Source organism: Rhipicephalus microplus, unplaced genomic scaffold (genome assembly GCF_043290135.1).
Source record: "Rhipicephalus microplus isolate Deutch F79 unplaced genomic scaffold, USDA_Rmic scaffold_977, whole genome shotgun sequence".
In the NCBI taxonomy this organism is placed as follows: Eukaryota; Metazoa; Arthropoda; class Arachnida; order Ixodida; family Ixodidae; genus Rhipicephalus; species Rhipicephalus microplus.
The window spans coordinates 10,001-14,920 of record NW_027465527.1 but is presented as its reverse complement, the minus strand read 5'-3'; the positions used below and the strand labels follow the sequence as shown (position 1 = coordinate 14,920).

The 4,920-nt window shown below is 58.0% G+C and overlaps 2 non-coding genes across 2 annotated transcripts; both read left to right on the top strand.

Annotated features, from left to right (window-relative positions):
- Nucleotides 1-602: 602 nt before the first annotated feature.
- LOC142795957 (small subunit ribosomal RNA) lies at nt 603-2,417 on the top strand. The gene has a single exon (XR_012893437.1). It is a non-coding gene; the product is annotated as a small subunit ribosomal RNA (ribosomal RNA).
- Nucleotides 2,418-4,136: 1,719 nt separating this feature from the next.
- Nucleotides 4,137-4,289, top strand: LOC142795956 (5.8S ribosomal RNA). Its single transcript, XR_012893436.1, has one exon. It is a non-coding gene; the product is annotated as a 5.8S ribosomal RNA (ribosomal RNA).
- Nucleotides 4,290-4,920: the final 631 nt, after the last annotated feature.

Below are 4,920 nucleotides of genomic sequence, written 5' to 3'. Positions count from 1 at the left end.
AGTACGCTCGTATTAGTGCCCAAGGAGGTCTGGGTACTTATCGCTGCTATTATGTGGGGGTTCTCGTGAGCGGCGTACGCGAAAGCGACCGGGTGTCTGATATGCGGCGGGCTTCGGCCTCGTCAAGCGTGTCCTCGGGTCTGCTCCAGGGGAATCCACGGCAGTCGTCTGCAGCCTCATCCGCTTGATGCGTTAGGGGCTGGTTGTCGGACGGTGCCGTTTTACCACGATATCGAGGTGTGTTCCGTGTCGTCCTCGGGCGATTCAGATGCGAAAGCGCCGAAGACGCGGGCGTGACCCGTCGTCTGGCGGCTTTGCAGTCTCGGCTCCGTTGCTAGTTCCGGCCGGTCCACCGACAGTGCAGCGGGCTTGGGCAACCCGCACGGCGCGACCGAGTCGATGCAACGAAAAAGAGCGAGCATGAACGTGCTTCTTGCCGCACGGCTCCCACTCGTCTTTCGGGAAGGTTGTGCCGTAGCGAGCTCGAACGCCGTCATCTCGGAGTGCAAAATAAGCGTGTTGGGGCGCCTGAAGGTGGCCTCCGCCGCACACAGACTGCGTCCGGCCCGCCGAAGGCGAGGACGGACGCGCAGTCGAACGATTACCTGGTTGATCCTGCCAGTAATCATATGCTTGTCTCAAAGATTAAGCCATGCATGTCTAAGTACATGCCGAAATAAGGCGAAACCGCGAATGGCTCATTAAATCAGTTATGGTTCCTTAGATCGTTTCTTCCTACTTGGATAACTGTGGCAATTCTAGAGCTAATACATGCAGTGAGCCTGGAGCCCTTTGGGTAACGGGTGCTTTTATTAGACCAAGATCGATCGGGTTTCGGCCCGTATTGTGTGGTGACTCTGGATAACTTTGTGCTGATCGCATGGCCACGAGCCGGCGACGTTTCTTTCAAGTGTCTGCCTTATCAACTTTCGATGGTAGGTTACTTGCTTACCATGGTTGTTACGGGTAACGGAGAATCAGGGTTCGATTCCGGAGAGGGAGCCTGAGAAACGGCTACCACATCCAAGGAAGGCAGCAGGCGCGCAAATTACCCACTCCCGGCACGGGGAGGTAGTGACGAAAAATAACAATACGGGACTCTTTTGAGGCCCCGTAATTGAAATGAGTACACTCTAAATCCTTTAACGAGGATCAATTGGAGGGCAAGTCTGGTGCCAGCAGCCGCGGTAATTCCAGCTCCAATAGCGTATACTAAAGCTGCTGCGGTTAAAAAGCTCGTAGTTGGATCTCAGTTCCAGACGAGTAGTGCATCTACCCGATGCGACGGCTCGGACTGAACATCATGCCGGTTCTTTCTTGGTGCACTTCATTGTGTGCCTCGAGATGGCCGGTGCTTTTACTTTGAAAAAATTAGAGTGCTCAACGCAGGCGAGTCGCCTGAATAAACTTGCATGGAATAATAGAACAAGACCTCGTTTCTGTTCTGTTGGTTTTTGGAATACGAGGTAATGATTAAGAGGGACGGACGGGGGCATTCGTATTGCGGCGCTAGAGGTGAAATTCTTGGACCGTCGCAAGACGAACTACTGCGAAAGCATTTGCCAAGAATGTTTTCATTGATCAAGAACGAAAGTCAGAGGTTCGAAGGCGATCAGATACCGCCCTAGTTCTGACCATAAACGATGCCAACCAGCGATCCGCCTGAGTTACTCAAATGACTCGGCGGGCAGCTTCCGGGAAACCAAAGTATTTGGGTTCCGGGGGAAGTATGGTTGCAAAGCTGAAACTTAAAGGAATTGACGGAAGGGCACCACCAGGAGTGGAGCCTGCGGCTTAATTTGACTCAACACGGGAAAACTTACCCGGCCCGGACACTGGGAGGATTGACAGATTGAGAGCTCTTTCTTGATTCGGTGGATGGTGGTGCATGGCCGTTCTTAGTTGGTGGAGCGATTTGTCTGGTTAATTCCGATAACGAACGAGACTCTAGCCTATTAAATAGGTGCGGGGTTCCCAGCACCTTACAACCTTCTTAGAGGGACAAGCGGCTCCTAGCCGCACGAAACAGAGCAATAACAGGTCTGTGATGCCCTTAGATGTCCGGGGCCGCACGCGCGCTACACTGAAGGAAGCAGCGTGTCTTTATCCCTGTCTGAAAAGACTGGGTAACCCGTGGAACTTCTTTCGTGATTGGGATAGGGGCTTGCAATTGTTCCCCTTGAACGAGGAATTCCCAGTAAGCGCGAGTCATAAGCTCGCGTTGATTACGTCCCTGCCCTTTGTACACACCGCCCGTCGCTACTACCGATTGAATGATTTAGTGAGGTCTTCGGACCGATGTCCGGCGCGGCCTTTCGGTTGCGCCGGTCTGTTGGAAAGATGACCAAACTTGATCATTTAGAGGAAGTAAAAGTCGTAACAAGGTTTCCGTAGGTGAACCTGCGGAAGGATCATTAACGGATTGTGAAGGGTGAGCGCCTCAGCTGCGTCTGCGCCCGACACTTTCTGCCGCTGACCCCGTTTGGACGCGGGGTCGGCTTTTCCCCACGGGGCTGCCTGAATGTGGAGCGGCACCCCGTGACAAATTGTTGCGCCCAGCGGACGCCAACACCGCGACCTTGGACGGTCGGCCAGGTGGCGGACGCGGGTACAAACGGCGCAACGCACTCATAGGTCGGCTTTCGACCCGCCACTGCACCGTGGCTCGAAGCGCTCGAAATGCGCGACCCGACCGCTGCGGGACCGCCTAGTACTGTAAACAGGAGCGGCGGAGCGCGAACGGCGAGTCGTGGTTACGTCGGTAGAAGGCGAGGCTGCGCGTTCCCGAAACGCCAGCCGAGTGCCCTCCCGACCGTTCGAGCGTGCAAGAACGAGACCCGACAATCGCGCGGCGACTGCCAAGTACGAGAGGAACGGCACAAGCGTCGGCGGTCGGTCAAGGAACTGGCGATGTGACGGGTCCGCTGTGCACCAGTGCATACCGTCCCGCCGTCCGCGGCAAGCGCCTCCGCGTCCTCGGGTGACGGAGGCTGCCGGTCGGTTCTTGCAGGCGAGGGATCTCGCTGGCACCGGTTCGCGTTGACGCGCGGCCGGTCATGGCACGGCGATGCGACGGCCGAGGTGCGCAGTACTCGATGGAGGAACCGCACGCTCCGATGACCGTCCCGCCCTCCGCGGCGTATGCGTACCGACCGTAATGGTTGCAGCAGCGCCGGCCGGCTTTTGAATTCGCCACACGAAACACGGTGCGAGATCGCGGTTAGGGGAGCGTCGACGTTGCCAGGCGTTTTGCTTGCTGCCGAGGGAAAGGCGGCACGGCCACGTCGCGCTCGTCGCGATTAGCGGGTCTGCGCGCTTTGGGAAGGTGCCGCAACGACTTGCCGAAAGAGGAAGCACGGAAGAACGAGGGACTTGGACGTCCCGACAATTGAACGCACTTGCGGCCAGGCCCTTGCTGGCTTCGTTCTTCCGCCTCGAGTAGGCTCGTACGCGGCTCCGGCGCCGAAAGTGGTCCTTGGCACCGACTTCGGTGGACGTGGGAAGTGCCGCGCAAGTACGGCGCGCCTGGCTCCACCTGTTGGCTAAAGTAGGCAGCCGGATCGGCATTTTGGTGTGCGGTGGCAAACCGTGGATGCGAAAAAAGCTTGTGCGATTTCGTGGAACAAAAAGCGGGGGTCCCCCTTTTTATGCGGAGGAGACCGACCCGCCTGCCGTGGTGAACCGCGACGCCACGGTAAAAACGGGAGAGGCTTGTCGATGGGACCGTGCATCCCGCGCTCCACGGAGGCCGGGAGGCGGCCGCCCGAGGAAATGTGTAGCCGTCGAGGCCCGCATCTGCGTGCACTCTTATCCAAATGGGTGTACCGCAGGCATTTTCTGGTTAGGCGGGCCAATGAGAGCGAGCACACAACGATACCTACGGGTCCGGCTTGGAGAACCGGCTTCGACGCCTCCCGAGTATTTATAGAGGGGTGGACCACGAAAGCACTCGCAAGTAGCGAAAGCGAAACGCCGTCCGAAACACACCGTTTGCTCGATTTGCGGCAGCCGAAAAAGGCGCGGCAGAGTTTTGGAGTCCAAGCGTGCGCTGAAAAGCGCCCTTCTTGGCCACTGTTTGGCCGAGTGCCAGAAACGTTTGGTTTTGACTGTACGGAATTGAACAAACACTTTTTCACGACTCTAAGCGGTGGATCACTCGGTTCTCGGGTCGATGAAGAACGCAGCCAGCTGCGAGACTTGGTGTGAATTGCAGGACACACTGAGCACTGATTCTTTGAACGCACATTGCGGCCTTGGGTCTTCCCTTGGCTTCGTCTGTCTGAGGGTCGGATCACATATCAAGAGAGCCTTCGGCGCACAAGGGAACGTGAGCCGTCGACTCGTTTTGACCGCGTCGGCAACACGGACAGCACGCTGAACACCTCACAGCGAGCGCCAACAGCGGCCACTCAAGGGCGAGACGGTGGCGACCGTCGTGCCAGAGCCCAACCGAAACGGGGGCGACCGACTGCATTGAGGATGTGGCACCTCGTTGAGACCGCCGCAGGACTTCGAGTCGGAAGGAAGCCTGCAGGGAAAGTGCGGTCGAGGTTGCGTACTCCTCTCTGCGACCGGGCGCGCAAGAGCTGCGAGAGCCACGGACGCGCAACTTTAACGCACGGTAAACACGAGGAGCGAAAGCCGGCCAGCAAAGCTTCTCCAGCCGTGCGCAAAGTGCGCGAGATCGCAGCCTTGCGTTGCGCTTGTTGCCCTCGAAGTAAGCAGGGTGTCCCGTAGACCGGGCGCTCGAACACGCTGCGGGGCCGTGCCTCCTCCAGGCTTTGCCGCGCGAACAGGGAACGTTCGCGCGCAAAGCGCAGGGAGGTGAGGAGGCTGCGCCCGACGTTTGCGGTTCGCTGCGTACGCGGTTGATGCGGAGAGCACGGCGCGACGACTTGCCGCGAAGCGGAAAAAGTCTCC